Here is a 17791-nt window from a genome sequence, read left to right as displayed (position 1 = left end):
CAGTCCAGGCATCCTGTGGGCTCAGCACCTTCTGCTTCTCGCTTGGAACAACCAGCCGAGTGGACGCCGGAGGAGGTGTGCCCCTTTCTGTATGCATGCTATGGTCTGATTTTAAAGATTATCTAAAATGTTTTTTAAAAGAAAAAAATTCTCATCCCACCATCGACCTTGACCTTGGCTAAGCCACATAACCTCTCTGAACATCCACTTCCTGACCTGTGAAGAAGTGGGAATAATGGCAATGCCTTCTTCACAGCACCTGAGAAAACATCACAGGCACCCCCCCGTCCAGGCACCCCCTGTCCAGGCGCCCCCCGTCCAGGGCCTGGCCAGGCCAGCTAACATGAACAGATTTCAGTTGCCACTGAAACAAGCCTCTCCAGCCCCAGCATGAGAGCAGCAGTCAACTTGTTCTGCTTATCAGTCTGAGCAGATGGCACCTAGGGGCCAGCACAGCATCTCCAAGGTATCCTGAACCCTAGCGGGTCCTCCCTGATGCTCTTGTTTTTGCAATCCCTGGCTTTACCTCATGGTGCAAGATAACTGCTCAGCTCCTGCCATCACAGCTCCTCTCCACTTCCCCTAATCCAGATGCAGGCAGAGGAGGACAGCACTTGGTGTCACACACATCGCTTGCACACACTAACCAGAACCAGGCACATGCCATATCAGGTTGCTGGGGAAACCAGAAGATGGAGTCTTCCTCTGGGACAAGGCCTGTGGAAAGTTCTAGAAGGAGAGCATGGGCAGTCGTCACACCACACTCTCTCAGTGACAGCTGCAGTTACTCCTACGACAACCACCGGGTGGTGGGCACCAGAGAAGGCAAACAAGCTCTGGGGAGCCGGGCCCAGTGGGGGAGCTGGCCCGAGGCCGGGGAGGGATCCCTTCCAGCCACAGCGAGCACCGGTGTGTATTGGCTGGAACTCAGACACACGGAGGAGAGGCAAGGCTTCTAGGAGACAACTTCCCAGACGAGGTGATGGGTGCGGAGGATAAGCAGCTCCGCCGAAGGGGCTGCGGCAGCAAAGGAAGGAAGAGAGCGGGGCACAGGGGCCTCCTCACACTGCGCGCTTCCCGCTGCTGCCTGTAGCGGGGTGGGGGGTCTTCCCAGGAAGCTCAGAGACTTCCCACCTCTAGACTTCCTGTGTTTTGTTAAAATCCAAGTGTCTGGGCCCTTCTGCTGCCCGTGCCCCCAAGCCGACCCGAAACACTGGCAATGGGGCCTGGGGTCTGCTGCCTGTGCTGGGGAGCCACTGAAGACACAAGAGCTGGGCAGTGGCACGGTCACCATTGTCTGTGACCCGGCTAGGGTGGGACTGTGGCGCCCAGGCTCCCAAGGCCCAGACTGTCTGCTAGGCTCTGCTCCCTCAGCTTTGCAGAGTGTGTGGATGCACTGCTAATAGGGCAGGCCTGGTGGACGTGGGTCCCCGTGTGGACCCGGCCAGCGGATGAGAAGGCAGGATGCCTGTGATGTGATTATATCCCCCCACTGATCCCTTGTCCAGACCCAGTGGGGTCATCCTCGGGTGCCCCAGTGTGGCAGGGCTGGGCGTGTGCGGGGTGGAGGCAGGTTAGAGAAGCAGATGGGCACTCAGAGAGGGGACGCCAGGGCCTGTGCCCCTGGTCCTCAGAAGCAAGCGCTCACTGTCCCAGGATGGGGCACCCAACTGCACCTGCATCCCAGGAGCCCCTCGGTCCCAGACAAGGCAAAAGGTCGGTCACTTGGGCTGGGAGTTGGCTCTCGTTGAAAACAGCGCTCTCAGCTGTTTCATGGGCTGCAGTGGGAGAGAGCGCCCAAGGCCGGGGAGAGTTCAGAGCTTACCCAGCGTGCTTCCAAAGCGATTGTGAGCCAAACACCAGGAAGGAATGACCCAGAGGTCCGTGGACCAATGCTAAACAAAATGCAGCACATTCGTACAGTGGAATTCTATTCCATGCAAGGAAGAAAGCGTGACACAGGCCACAGCGCAGATGAGCCTCATAAATGTCACACTGTGCAACAGAAGCCAGCACAAAGGACCACGCTGTAGGGTCCCATTCCTGTGAAGTGTGGGGGAGGCAAACTCGCAGAGCCAGAAACCAGGTCAGTGGTCACCAGGGGCCAGGGGTGGACCGGGGGCCGAATGATGGAGGAGTTCTGGAATTCCATGGCATTGATGTTTGCCGTGAACTGTGCGCTTGGAAAGGGGGAGTTTGACAGTCTGCAAATGATGTCTCCATAATAAGCAAACCAAAACCAAATTAAAAGAGTTAAAACTGCATGATTGCTCATTTCTGGCAGGTCATGGGGCTATTTCCCCAGCGAGCACACCCCAGGGACCACCTGGGGCAACGACAGATGCAGACCTCCTGGCATCCTCCCTGGGCCCCTCCTGGAAGGCCCAGGGCCACCAGCACGACCCGGCCCCGCTCAGCAGGGAGGTCCCGGATACCACCTGCCTTCCTGAGATGTCCTCACGCTGCCAGCAGGCAATCAAGGTTTTGAAAATCATACAAACTGAAATAGCAATGATAAGAAGCCCTAAACTGCTCACAGCATTTCACTTGGTAGCAGAGAAGCCTCCTTTTTGTAGGTTGGACATTTCCTCCTGTGGAGTATGACTCTGGTTACCTTTAAAGTCACAGAAGAGTGAGGTCCAAGTGAAGGAATACACCCCATGGCTTTGGTGTGTGCCAGGCATCCAGCCCAGGCCTTCCAGGCCAGGTGATGCAGGAGCTCACAACCTCCTTTCCCCTCTTTGTTTTGGCAAAATAACTAGGAATTCTGCTAGAAGGAGAGAATTCAAAGAATTTAGGAATTTCTAGCCTGCATCAGCCTCTCACTTTCCTGGGTAGATGGCCTGGCACCCTGTGGCAGAGACCCAAGCACAGAAGCAGGTCCTGAGGAGCAGGTCCTCAGAGGGATCAGCTGCAGCTCCAGGTCCCGGGAGACGAGGGGCGGAGGTTGGTCTGTCCCTGTGTCCATCCTCCTGATGCCCTCAGAGGCCAGCTGCACCCAGGTCTGTGTGGCCAGGTCTTCAAGGGGTCGGTTTCAGCATCACCCTCATAACTGGGGGCATGGTACCCCATCCCAGGCCAAGGGAATAAGACCTCAGGTGCTTCTTGCAGGGGGGTTCCCTGAGGGCCACAGAAGGGACTCTGGCCCCGGTTTGTCTCCAAGGGCCTCATTCCTTGGAGACCACATCAGTTCTCATTTCTGCCCTTCAGTCAGCAAGTGTCCAGCTCCTGCTCCATGCCCGGCACTTTGCATGCTGACCAGAGAGGCTTGGGCCCTGGTTACTTGGGGCCTGGCTGCTCGGGATGCTGAGCCACCTCACCCCAGTCCCAGGCCTCTCCCCCAGTAAGCACCCTCCTGACTGGCAGCAGTTTCCAGGTGGCAGAGTGGTGGTGGGTTGTTGGAAGGCAGGCTGCCCGCGTTCCCTTCCCCTCACCCAGGGACACCGTCTCCAGGCAGCCCTCCATGGGCTTTGCTTCGGGAGAGCCCGTCCTGCTGCAAGAAAACCCAGATTCTGCTCTGCAAGTGCTGACATCTCTGAGAAGACTCCTGACTGGTGACTTCGTCCCAGGAGGGGCTGATATTTGGATGATTTGTGGTCATTTTCCTTTTAAAGGGACCATGACTGCTTCTAAACTGACAAGGACATTCCAAGAGCCGGGAGATGGGCTGGATGCCGACGGACGGGCCTCACTGCTGGCCCCCATGGCATCCCGGATGTGGAGACACATGTGCAAGATCAAAAGGAGACTGGCCCCGAGGGACACAGTGAGATTCTCCATATTCTGAGATCTCTGAGAAGTCCCCCTGCCCCCACGCAGGCAGGTGGGCAGTGAAGAAACACCCACGTGACAGCTGTCGATGCGAGGACCCTGGATTGGCAGGCCCCCCTGAGGAGCAGGCCAGAGACAAGCGCTCATCAGACCCTCAGAGATGCCGGCAGGGTCTTCCCATTGTGGCGCCCAGGGATGTGGGAGCTGAGTCACTGGGAGGGTTCCAGTGAGGCCTCCACGAGCCTCCCACGAAACCATCCCATCAGTCATCAGAGCCCTTGGAGTTTTCCTGAGAAGAGTATAGAGAACCAGATGGTATCTTGGCAGCCACCTAGTTGCAGGGGTAGCAGCCATCTAATCATGCATCCTGGGAGTGGCTGCACATGGGTTGGGGGCTGAGGGTCTTCCTCTTAGGAGCCCCTGTGGCCAGGCCATCACATCACCATCACCACCGTCATCACTATCACCAGATCATCACCATCACCACCATCACTATCACCACCATCATCACCATTACCATCATCACCATCACCACCCCTATCACCATCATCACCACCATCACCATCACCCCTCTGTGGAGACACCCAAAAGTCCTGGAACCTCAGGTCACAGGCTTTGGGGCAGTCCCCTCTTTGTTCACAGGAAGACAGAGGCCCAGAGTGGCAGCACCTTGTCCCCTGGAGCTGTGCCTAGCTCTGGCCCCTTGGCCATGGGCCCTCCCCCCAGCATAGGCCTTTGGAGTTCCAGGGTCTCTTTCAGCAGACAACTGTCCTCATGGTCTTGGGAGCAGGCACAGGGGATGGGACTCTTGCCACCCCCTCCTTGGTGTTTGACTGTCATCCACAAAGCCACTGAAAGAGTATTTCGGAAACAAACAAAACTGCATTTTCTGACAGATGAAGGATGGAAAATGAGTCATAGGGAACAGCATTCCAAATGCGCTGTCCCAGGAGGTATTATGGGGTCGGGTTTCAGAGTAGTGTCCAAGAATGCTGCGGCTCATTGCAGGAGGGTGACGCCGTCCGTGCAGGGGGCTGGCCGGAGTGCCTGGGGCCCAGAAACACCCGTGGGAACTCTTGACACAGCTGTTGGCGCACACTCTGCCCAGCCCGAAGGCTCTCATGGCTTCACAGGCACCTCCTTGCTGGGCACAGCCTTGCAGTCCTCATGAGCCTCGCCTGGGGCTGGCCTTGGGTTCCGCTCTGGGTCTGAATCTGGGTTGTCTTGCAGAGTCCATTTAGTAGGACAACACCCTTCTGTGTGCCTATGGCAGGCGGCCACCAGGTGCATGCTGTGGGGGTGGCAGCAGGAAGGCCTCCCTGCTAAACCCCGGGACACATGCATTGAGAAGGGGCAGACTGGAGGAAGGGATGGTGGGACCCTCTCCAATACCAAATGCCCAGGACCATGATGCCACAGCTTCAAAGTTCTCCTATGGAGGATCTACACAAACCACCTTCGATGTGGGTACTGCTACCCCATTCCACAGATGAGAAGACTAAGGGTTCAGGTTGTACCTACAGTCTGGGTGCCCAAGATCCACGGGTCCTGCCTCCCCACCCACAGCCCTTCCCGTGCCCTCAGAGCCCCTCAGCTACACTCCCAACAGGTGATGCCCACCCAGGCGAGCTACTGTCACCCCATCTGCCGTCGCAATTTGGCTGTGATTCTCAGGATCCTCACTGGAAGGAGCCTGGATGAGCTTATATCACGCCCCCAGCCACACTCTGGCCCTAAGCAGAACGGGCATCCTCATGTCCACCATCTACCCAGGAGCCCTCGCTGCCCCGTCCTGGGGACCAGTGGGTACAGCCAGCTCAGAGAGGGCTTTTGATTTGCTGGTCATGGAAGAGGGGTCCCCAGGTGATTCGGGGTGATGGTCAAGAACTTGGGGCACTTCCTTCCAGTCTGATGGACACAGGGTTAGAGACGTGCCAGGAAAGGGGACGCTTCTGCACGACCCTCTCGGCCACACTGCCCACCTTCGGAAGGAAGGAGCTTCTGCTCCCCCAATGCTGCAACCCGGGAGGCTCCGTGTCCTGCCGCCAGTGCTGGGGGCAGGGGCCTAGTGGGAGGGCGTGACACTTGGACACTGAGGGTCGGTGTGAGCTTGGAGGTGGTTTCAGTGCATGTGTGAAGGGGAAGCAGCCAGGACGTTTGAGCCACTTTGCTCTGTGTCACAAATGTCATCCCCTCTTCCTGGGACACTGGGGACATGAGACACGGTCAAGTACTGATCAGAGGCAGGGCTGGCTCCCCTGGACGTCCCACGGCACCCTGGCCTCACCCTCAGCACACACCCGGCGGCCATGCTCTGCCGCACACACGTCGTGGGCCATGTCCCAGCCGAGTTGTGACAGGCCTTCGAGATGTCATGGGCTGCCTGAAGAGCCCATTCTCACCCAGACGCTGAGCCTTTCAATGTGTCACATTTTGCTGTTGTGAAGGACGCTGTGGCCAGTCCCATGAGCTTGGGATCCTCTGTTCACCATCCGCTTCTCCAGGTGGGATTCAGATCAAGGTGTTTTAAAAGCTGCAGGTCTGCTGACCCAGCTCCAAAAGTCGTGTTACAACAACACGACTCCGCCTGGCCGCGGAGAGGCCTGAGCCCCGACCCTGCTAGTGCCTTTGGGGACTCACTGCAAGAAAGGAGGGTCAGAGGCCAACAGCCCAGTGGAAGCTGGACCCCGGGTGAGGCCAATGGCACAGGTTGGGCTGGCAGAGCGTGAAAGGTCACTCACATGGGACCCACTGGGAACAGTGAGGGCGTCAGCCACCTTACTTTGGACCCTCCGTACCAGGCCTCAAAATCAGTTCTGGGGGTATGACAGTAGGAAAACAGTGAGAGGGATCAACCGCCCGCTGGGGAGATGCCACCTCACCAGGGGACCAGCAATGCCACACAAGGGTGTGCATAGCCCACGAAGCTGGGAGCCATGAGCCAGACCTGCAGGGGGCCTGGGTGGAACCATGCCCTTGAATGCACGTCCAGATGGAGGCTCAGCAGGTGCCTTTGCACGGTGTGATAAAGGTAAGCATCTTGAGATGAGACAACACTGGATCAACATGGGCCCTAACTCCAATGGCAGGTGTCCTAAGAGGCAGGCAGAGGGAGCTTGAGACATAAACATGGTGGAGGCAAAGGTGAAGCTATGGGGCCACAAACCCAGCTAGGAGAGGTGGGAAGGAACCTCCCCTGGAGCCTCTGCAGCGAGCACGGCCCGGGACACCTGGATCTCAGACGTTGGCCTCTAGAACCTGGAGCAGATGAGCTTCCATGGCTCCGAGCTGCGACGTTCATGGTGCTTTCTAGCGGCAGCCTCAGGACACTCGCGGGGGTCAGCTCACTCAGCCGGCAGGAATGGCCGAGTCCAGTCCTGGGTTCTCCTTGCTGCAGAGCGACCTGGGGGCATGTCAGCCCCAAAAGGTCCTTGGTCCAGGATACTGTGGTAGGAGGGCCTGGAGCCCATAAGCCTTGGAGGCAGCCCCCCCACTGCTTGGCAACAGCCGGAATCCACACACACCTTGGGGGCTTGAGGACTTTACTGCCCTTCAGCTGCCCCTCCAACAGCCACTGCTGCTGGTCCCTCACCGGTGCCGCGGGGTGAGTCCCTTGGGTCAGGACATCAGTTCCCAACTCTCGATGACATGCATGCTTCTTGGTTTTGCTCACCCCTCTCATGAGTATCCTTCTTGGGCTGGCTGGCAGCAGGGTGTCGTTCCCATGGCAGTGGTGAAGGCCAGGGTTTTCTGAGCTGGGTCAGGCCAGCTGTAGCATCCACACACAGGGTGCTGTGTGGGAGCCGCTTCAGCAAATACCTGGCCCCACGGTCCTAGGAAACAGAAATCAGCCTTGGGCTTGCTCACGCATCACCCGTGTGGCCTTACGACCCCTAATGGGTCGCCTGTACCACTTGGGTGGTGTCTCACTCCTCAGTCAAAGGAAGCAGCCAAGAGCCCAGCCGTGTAGCCACTGGTGGTGGTGTCTCTGAGCCACCAGCACTCCTGCTTTTCTTTGTCCTGTGGTGCAGATTTTTCAGTTATGCAGTGTCCTCTCCCACCTCCGGAGTCAGAGGTGGGGTCTTTCCTTGCATCTCCTCCAGCTTTTGGAGTTGCCTTTGGTCCTTAGAGTTCTGTGGCCTATGGCCTGTCTCCCACGGCCTCCTTGCGAGGACACCATCATTGGCTCAGGGCCACCTGAGGTCCAGTGTGATGTCATCTTAACTGAAATCCATCTGTGAAGATTCATAAATGACACCATGCTCGCAGGTTCTGGGTGGACGTGAATCGTAGGGGGGACTTCACAGGTGTGTCAAGGGAGGATAACCCACCCCGAGGCCAAGGCCTGAGCTCCCCGGGCAAATCAGAGGCCCAGGCAAGACCAGGACCCAGGACTCTGGCCCCCAGCCTGTGACCTCGCCGGCCGACCAGGCGCTGTAGCTCCCAGCTCACCCAGCTCACTCAGTGACCAGGTGCAGGATACACACGTGCTTCCGCTAGCTTCTGTGCTTGCTTGCGTGAGGGCGCGGCCTGCAATAGGAGTGGAGCTTGCAGGCCAGCCTCCCCGGGCCTCCCCGTCGGTCTGCGGCTTCACTCAGCACCGTCCTGGCAAAGTCATCAGCTCGGGCTGTGCCGCCTCTGCTAACGATGATGCCTGATGTCGGCCGGTCACTTTACAAAGTATTCTCCCAGACCTGTCTGCTCAGCCCTCAGCCCCTCCCCGTGTCCCCTCCTGCCTCCCTGGCCTCACCCCAGGCCCTGCTCCTGAGGACAATCATCACGGCCCCCTCAGGGCTGGGGTGGGGCATGCAGGTGCATTCTCTTAGGCAAACCCGAAAGGACTGAGCACTAGCAGAGCCACACAACCCAGCATGCTTCTACCTGCTGGAAATGGGCACCTGGGAGCCATTTCTGGAAGCACCACAACTTTAAATGTTGCATGTGATGTGGTTGTGTTTTCAGATCAGTGCCAGGGATGGTCGGTCTACCCGCCAACCTCACATGGCACGGTCCCTGCCTCCACACGCAGGAAAGGAGGGCAAGCGATGGATTGGGTTCGCTGCTGTGTAACAGCCACCCCAAAACTTAGCCCCATGATCGCCCATGTTACAGTATCCTTTGGTCCTATAGCAGGTCAAAAGCACGGGGAGGAAGGACAGGTTCTTCAGCTGGTGTTGGTGACGGTCACTCCGTGATGGGCAGGGGGCAGATGGGCTGCTCTGGAGGGTCCATGCACACTGGACTGGCCTGTCGCCTGGGGCCTGCAGCATGGGGGCTCGGCTGTCAGACCACCTCCATGTGTCAGCCAGCGGGGAGGGCTTCCTTTGGGGTCCTAGGGATTACAATCTGGAGACTCAGAGTGGACGGAAGGGAAAGTGTGTTCCAAGTTGCAGCAGGGAGAGCAGGCTGTAAACCGATGAGGTTCCATACTTGCTTCCAAGGAGTGAGGGTGGCTGCTGACAGCCTTCAACCATCCTCTAGTCGGTTGGCTGTTCAGGTGACACATGGCTGTAGCTCTGTTTCACCCCGGGGAAGGGCCTGCTTCCCCAGCACCCTCCGGACCCTCTCTGAGCAATGCCTTCCTCACCTGTCACCCATCACTTGTCACTCGGGCATCTTCTCTCACAGCAGGTGGCTCAGACTCCCCTAGTGAGCCTCCCCAGGGGCCTACAGATGACCGGGTGCTGGTACCTCCTTCCCACACCCCACAGGTCAGACACAGAGACCAGGAGGAGGGGAGAGGGAGGGGAGACCCTCCAGAGGGACCAGGGCCTGGGGGAGGGGGAAAGAGGAGCAGGGAAAGGAGGAAAGGGGGAGAAGAATGGGGGGGACCCTCCAAAGGGACCAGGGCCTGGGTTGGGTAGGGGCTGGTGTCCAGGCTGGGGAACACAGCTGCAGGGCTGCTGGCTGCCACCCGAGGTCCTCTCCCCCGTGGCCTGACCGCCCAGTACCTTCCTTCCTCCTAGAGGTTGCAAACTTTTCCTGTAAAAGGCCAAGAAGTGATAAATCTTTAAGGCTTTGCAGAATACATATGGCCTCCGTCACTTTTTTTTCTTTTCTTTTTTTTTTACAATCCTTTAAAACTGTAAAAACCATTTCTAGCTCACAGGCCGTATGAACAACAGCCTTTGGGCTCATCCCCCTCCGAGTCTGCCGGCCAGCTTGTGGAGCAATTGCAGAGGGCTCACACCCTTCACCTCCCGCCCGGCAGTGACCGGCTCCCCTCGCTTGCTGCCGTCACAAAGGCGCTGAAGCTGCCCTCCTGGCACCTGCTCCAAGCCCCGGGCAGAGACCCCACCATTGACCCGGGGCCGGGTGGCCAGAGGCCATGTCACAGATGGTTAAAATGAGCCCTTTCCTGCCTCAAACTCAACCAGGGGAGGTGACAAAGGACCTAAGACTTTCCTTCCCTTGGAGTGAGAGCACCGCCCCCAGCCCCACATGAAGTCCATGGGCCGAGGGAGAGGGGATGTGATGGGGCATGTGGTGCCTTGCTCTGCACCCCAGTGTGGATGTGCTCTCTGGCCCAATAGCCCATCCAGGTAGCTGCTTCTCCCAGCAGATGTCCGGGGTGGGGGGCTATGCCAGGCCGTGGGGTGACAGAGGTTACATACCCACTGTGGTGTCGTGTGCAGCAGTGCGAGCCTACAGGCAGCCCCAGGCAGCCAGGGAGTGGCCCAGGAAGGCTTCCTGGAGGAAGGAGTTGAGTAGTCAATAAATGGGTGATAGGGACCCAGTTCACTGCTCCTTCTAGGCAGGCATAGAGACTGCAGCTAACCTCTGTGAGCATTTCATTTCTAGAGCGTGTCTGCAGAACATTCTAGGCATCTTCTGACCAACACAGGGCTCCTGAGGCCAAGGAAGGACTGTGACTCACCTGGGACACATGGAAAGTCATGGCAGAGCTGGGGCTGGATTCCAGGTTCCGGGCAAGGGGCTGCTGGCAACTCACCAAGGGCCCACCCTGCTCAGAACCTGGGGGCCAGTTCCAGGGACCTCGTCAGGGGGTTGGGGAGACTTGGATGTGCCTCTTGCCATCCTGGTCTCGCCTGGGGGGCACTGTCTCCAGCAGTGGGACCTGGGGAGTAATGCCCTAAGAAACCAAGTTGGCCAGAAAAGCACATTTCCTTCCTCTGGGCTTCCTGCCGCCTCACAGGAGGAAGAGCAGGAGACCCAATGCTCATGAGGTTACATGTCCATGAAGGGGATCTTATTTTTCCTGACAGACCTGGAAGGGGCAGCCCAGGGCGTGGGTGGGCTGCTTTCCCAGTGTGTTCTCGTGGGGATGAAGGGCTGCCGAGTGACAGCCAGTGGGAAGCTGGGCAAGGGACTTGGGGACCAAGGTCATGGCAGTGCCAGGGGCAAGGGGCTGCTGAGGGCAGGAGTGGAATCGGGGTGGCTCAGTGTTGACATGTGGGCCTGGAGACATTGGGGATGGCCGGCTGGAGAGACAAGATGGGAGAGGATGGAGCCAGGGAGGACACGGGGAGGGACGGCTTCAGGCCGCAGCAAGGGGTGGTCCTGATGCTGCCGGAACTGACCTCAGAGAGCCCCCATGCTGAGGCAAGACCTGGCCCAGGAGAGAGGAAGAAATGGGGGGAGGAGACCACAGGAGGTGGGGAGGATGGGCTCCCAACCAGGGCCCCTCCCTGCACAACGCTCCCCGTAGGAGGAAATGCTGGTGTGGCCAGCCCTGCCCTGGCTCCAGGCATGCACAGTTACAGGGTGACACACACTCTGGCCGGAGACCCTGGTGGGAACCAGCCCCACTTACCTGGATGGGCAGTAGGACGGGCAAGGCTGGGGCCTGAGCCCCTGGCCTCCAGTGAGCCCAGCAGGCCGCTGTCCGGAGTCCCCCTGTCCAGTGGCAGGTCAGGAGGTGCGGGAGGCGGCCGGGGCATGGGCATGCTTGCCGTGTGACACACCGCGCTGGGGCCTCCAGCTGGGTGCACTCAGGCCTGACACGGGAGGCCTGCTCCTCCCGGGGAGAGCCTCTCAGTTCCTCGGCTTCCAAAATGGGCTTTACGAGCCGGGGAGGGGCTGACCCATGAGACCGGAGAGCGGCATTTCTACCAGACAAGGGACATGCATGAGCCTCATTCTCTGGCTGGCCAAGTCATTCCCCTTGGGGCTGCACGCATCCCCGGGCTGAACAAGTGTGCGCATGGCTGGCGGGCAGGCAGCCAGGACCTCATGGCTGGGGGCAGGTGGCAGAGAAGCGCAGGCCAAGCTGGGAGGGTCCGCTGGCCCTTGATAGGACTCGCAGCATCCGCGTGATGGCGTGTGCTGCTGACTCGGTTAAGGAAGGAAGTGTGGACTGTGTGTAGACACCATCAGCACACGTGTGCATGTGTATGCGTGTGCACTCGGGGCCATGTGCACGCCCGCTGCGCTGCTGGGACAGAGGGAGGACGTGTGAGTGAGGAGGGACCTCAGTGCCCCTGTGGCAGACGCATGGCACCACCACCCAGTGGGCACAGTGAGGGAGCTGGAGGGCCAGGTGGGAGTCTCCACACCCCGCTTGCGACTTCTCAGGAAGCCAAAAAAGGTGCAGAAAGTAAATGCTTATTTAGGAGCCGGGGTTCAGGGAGTGTGTCGGGCATACGGGCCAAGGTAGGCCCTCTGCAGAAACGAAGTCCGTGAGCCGCCCAGCCTGGGGGTGGGATCCGCGTGAGGAGGGGCGCATTGCTATGGGGGGCTCAGACTGTGTGGGGGCTCTGCCTCTCACTGCTGTGTGCCTTCAGGCGGGGCCCTCACCGTCTCTGGGCCTCTGTGATCACAGTGCATGAGGAATGTGGGGACAGCTCTCCCCAGGCCATGATGGATCTGGGATACAACCAGAAAGTTCCCCCAAAGCTTCCGAGCTCTGGAGAGGAGCTCCTTGAGGCTGATGTGTGTAGATGTGTGCCCCTGTCCCAGTGGTGAGGCCAGGCTGGCCCTGCAGCTTCCCCCCAGACCATCTCCCCTTGCACCCACACCTCAGCCCCAGGACCCAGACAGCTTGATCCCCTACATACTGCCCCTCTGTCGCCCTGTCTCCATCACCCAGCTTCTGGGATTTCCCGGGGCAGTCTAGACTTTGATGTGTGGCCCCGACAACCCCAAGGGGACAGCTGTGTCTGTCAGAGCCGTTGCCAGCTGGCCCAGAGACCCTGCAAGGTTCTGGAAGAGGCTGAGAAGACCACTCATCTTCCGCATCACCCATCCTGCAGGTGACAAGCCTGAGATGGGCTGCGAGCTGACGTGGAGACCACGGTGCTCACGGTGACGGAGGCTACAGAGCTCACAGTGGCCAAGGCCGTGCTGGACCGTGGGCCCTTGGGGCAGCCAGATGGCTGGCCTGAGTCCACACCCACAGGACGGAACTCCCTGGGGTGCCAGGACTGTTGCATGTGTGTGCACTCTAGCACGCAGCCACCAGCCACAGGACGCGTGGAGCCCTTGAAGGGTGCCTGGGTGAGAGAAGAATGAAATTTGCAGTTTTATCTAATTTAATCAGTTACATTTGAATCGCCACAGGTTAGCTAGTGGCCACCATATTAGATGGTGCTGGCGCACCGGCTGAACACGTGCACTCCGGGGACACATACGTGGGCTCGGATCCCAGCTCTGCCCTTTGTGGCCACGTGGCCTTGAGCAGCTCACTTCCCCAGTCTGAGCTCACTCCTCCAGTCTCAAATGGAGGAATAGCTGCTCCACAATAAGGAAGCAGGCCTATTGGTTTAAAAAAAATGAATATATTTAAATAAATATAATTTTTAAAAAGGACATACAATCAGATGACCCCTGCAAGAGCGGGTATGCAGGAAGTGCTCTGCAGACTCTAGCTGCCCTCTCTCCCTGTGCCCACAGTCTTCACCAGCTCTCGATCGGTGTCCATCAGCTCTGGCTGTGTAACAAGTAAGACAGGAGTCTCCATGACACACGGCAATAACCGTTTCTTCTCACTCACTCATCCCTGGGTCGGCCGTGATGCATCTGACCTGGACTGTGCTCGGTGGAGTGCGGCTCTGGGCTGCCCACGTCCTTGCTGGTCTGTGGGCCTCTAGGGCTTGCTCCTGTCCCAGATGAGGTCAGGAGCTGCCCAAGGAGCCCAGACATGCAGCTTCTCCTTAGAGCCCTAGGCTTGGGGCTCACGCGTCATCCCGCCCACCCACATTTTACTGGCAAGGACAAGCATCCAGTCCTACCCCAGAGGCCAGGGAGGACGGAATGCATATTCGCTGAAAAATCTGACCTTCCCATCTGGTGTATGCTGATGAGATCAGGTCACAGGCTCCACTTTTTCATCCAAAGGATGGTGCCAATTTAGGGGGATGAAGAGTGAGGAGCCCCGAGTTGAGGTCCTCAGTGACTGCGTAGCAGTGACCAGGGCACACGGCTCCCCTGGGGACCCCAGGCCCACCTTGTAATGAGGGGCTGCTGGCACACGGTCCCAGGACCCCTCCATGTCAACATTTCGCAGCTCAAGCTCGGTCACTGCAGTCCGCTATTACCTCCCTTGGCCCCTTGGGGACCCCCCGCATGGCCTACTTCATGCAAATTCACCAAGAACCTCAGGATTACAACGCACATAGGGTCATTTTCCAAGAGGCTCAGTGGAACATTGGCTGGACTTCCTCGCATGCTGATGAAGCTCCCAGGGCCTGAGAGGAAGGCGGATTCTGCGAGAGAGGTTTCTGGCGGGAGCTACCAGTGCCTTCGCCCCCGCCCACCCCTGCCGGGGTGTCACTCACCCTCCCCCCCCACCCCCAGCAGTGCCCCTCCTGACCTTGCCTCTGTTCACCTGACCTGTCCTGCTCTTCCCTGACCACTGCAGCCTTGCTGTGCCTCCCGGTCGAGCGACACCCTATGGCCTGGCCAGGCCACCCCGGAAGGACGGGATGCAGATGGCCTCCTCCCTTCCTAGGGCTCTGGGGCACCAGGGTGTGTGAGAGGTGGGGTTCTGGAAGGAGCCATGGTGTGAGCACTCCACTCAGATTTCTGGCTAACGTGCTGAACTTAGCAGCCGAGAACATTAAAAAGGGATTTTTATTCCATTTGTACTCTTCCCTTGCTGGTGCCCAGCTCATGTCTCCGGGGACAGAGATTCTTGGCTCCAACCCAGGCGCGCGTCTCCAGATGATGTCCCCACCCTGGGCCCCGCCCCGAGGCACCGGGCAGGGAGCGAGGGTCTGCTACCCGGTCTGCTGGCTTCCAGATCACAGGCTTCCGGCACTGGCAGGGCGCTCTGGGAAACCGCGCCAGCATGCCAGGACCTCCCCAGCCTGACCCGACCTGGGCCCTCCACAGTATCACCTCCCAGCCAAGGCGAACCCCCAAGGCAGGGACCAGGGACTGCATTTCCAAGAAGAAGTGAGGGCTGCCTCGCCCACCCTGTCTGGCCCTGGGGCTCTGCACACCCTGTTCCTCCTGCTTCTTGACTCCTGGTCTCCGTTCACATCTCCTCCACCCCAGGGGCCCTCGGCAGAAGCCCAGGGCACAGCCACTGCCCCTGGGCTCTGGGGACCTGTGGAATTGTTCCAGTCCCCCTGAAGAGGCTGGGAGGGAGCAGCAGGCCCTCTCATGCTTCCCAGAGATAGGCCAGCATCACCGCTGACCCCAGGGGCCTGAACGGACCTGCCACACTCCCCACCGCTGGGGGCAGCCTGGCTCAGTGGATTGTAGATCTGGATTCAGTGCCCCAGAGGGCAGCAGGTGTCAGCATTTCTGCTCCCCCAGGAGGGAGGACAGCCCCCACACTGGTGGAAGTGTCCTGGGGCTGCCTAACAGAACAGCACAGGCTGAGGCTTAGACTATGGGCATCTCTTCCCTCCTAGTGTGGAGGCCGGGGTCTGAGATCCAGGTGGGGCAGGGCCACACTCCCTCGGGGGCTCCACAGGAGGGTCCTTCCCACCTCTTCCAGCTCCAGGGGGCTCCGGACGTCCCTAGACCTGGCCACATCCCTCCAGTCTCTGCCCCGTCTTCATGTGGCCTCTCCTCTGTGTCTGTGTCCTAACCTCCTCCACTTACTGGGTCACTGGTCACAGGATCAGGGCCCACCCTACCCTCATGTGACCTCATCGTAACCCGGTCACATCTGCAGAGACCCTATTTCCAGGTATAGGCACCATCCCAGGTACCAGGAGGTAGGATGGTGACACATCCATCAAGGGCACCCACACACACACTGACCTGCCAAGACTCACTATTTGCCTTACACTTGGGCCAGGCCATGGCCCCCCGGGACAGTGGGTGAGGGGCAAACCCTGTCCTGAAAGACCAGTCAGATGAGGGAGGGACAGCCCCGAGCCGAACACAGGAGCTGGTGTGCTGACCTGAGCCCGGAACCCTCTCTGGCACCTGAGCCCCTCCCAGGCAAACAGGACCCAGGGGCCTCCTGATGGTACCGTTTGGGACTCAGGACCTGGGGTGGATGTAGGGGAGCCTTATATGCTCTCCTGCCTGACCTGAGACCCCAGGTATCCAGGCAAGGACCTCTTCCTTTCTGCAGACCCCAGATCTGTGGGAAAGGTCACAGGGGACACCACAGGGCCCTCAGCATCCCAGATGGGCACGTGCACATGTATGTACCCATGGGCCTTTCTCGGGGGCCAGGGCTAGCCCCGAGGAGGCCGGGGTGTGAGCCTGCCAGTTCCTCCCTCCCAGCTGTGGGCCCCTGGCAGATGGTCAACCCAAGCCCGGTTTCCATCACTTCACTTGGAAAGACCTGAAGGCACCCAGATGCTGCAGGGCCAGCATGGCCCCAGCCAGAAGGCAGAAGAAGCTTCCAGCAATCTGGAAAAAGAAGCGGGGCAGCCACTGGCCGCCTGCTTGCCAACATCTCAATTCCAGATACACAGCCTGTCATCTGAGCACGCCCCCACTGGACAGAGGGAAACTGAGTCTGAGAGTGAAAGGTCCTGCATCTCACCCTAGGCGCTTCAAACACGGCGGCACGTGCCACATGCCACACATGCTATTTGCATGCACTCCTCTGCACGCCCCACGCTTGGGGGGGACCCCATCCCAGAAGCCAGCAGGGCCCCTGTCGGCAGGCAGCCTCTCCCTAGCAAACCCCATATTCCAGATGGTTCCTTCCCCTCACCCCCACCATAGGTGCTGACGGTGTAAACACAGAGCTGCTTTAGTTACTGCAGGAAAAATACTTTCCACATTTGAGGAGAAGACAGCCAGCCGCGGCCCCTCTGACTGCCTCCTCAGCTATCACTGCCTGCTCCCGCCCTCCGGGCCCAAGGGCGGCTTCCTCACCAGCCTCCCCCGACCCCCTCGCCGGGCAGCCCGGGTCCACACGAACCTCGGCCAAGCCACTCACAGCTGCGCTGGGCAGCTCACCTGGCCGCTCTGAGCCTGTTTCCCTTCGTGGAATGGCCACTCGGGAGCCTGTGGATGTGTGAGCGCTCACGCCAAACGGGCTGCAGTTAAGTGAAGATATTGAGACAGTCGTGTAGGACGGGTGGGTGCAATGTCCTCACACGGTCCTCACGGAAGACGCAGGAAGGTCAGTGTCGGAGGGAAGGACTCACGAGGATTGAGGCCGGGGTCGGGGTGACACAGAGCCACCAGCCAAGGATGCAGCGCCTCTGAACGCTGGACGAGGCAAAGCAGTGGCTTCTCCCCTGGACCCTCCAGAAGGAAGCAGCCCCCACCCTGCGCCCGCACCTTGGCGTCGGGCGAACCCGTGACACTGACTCTGGCCTCCTGACCCACAGACCGGCACGAGAATCCATGCGTGTTGCCTTATCCGCCTATGTGATGTATTACGGCTCCGCCAGAAACCCAGGCACCCCTGCCACGGCTGTGTGACCTCGGACACAAGGTGTCCCCACCCTGCTGGGGCCTGGTCTCCTAGTCGTCCAGGGGTGGCAGCAGGTAGGCCCTCATGGTGGGGACTCCGCGAGCCATCACCCCAGTCACCCAAAAAGCAGAGGGTGACGGGGACTGTCGCATAGCTTCTCCTTGACCTCACACCCAGGCCCTCTGGCGGGGCTGCACAGCAGAGCGCCGCAGCAACGGGGAG

This window comes from Vulpes lagopus, chromosome 10, assembly GCF_018345385.1.
Source record: "Vulpes lagopus strain Blue_001 chromosome 10, ASM1834538v1, whole genome shotgun sequence".
NCBI classification, from domain to species: Eukaryota; Metazoa; Chordata; class Mammalia; order Carnivora; family Canidae; genus Vulpes; species Vulpes lagopus.
The sequence above is the reverse complement of the archived record's forward strand: the minus strand, read 5'-3'. Positions refer to the sequence as shown.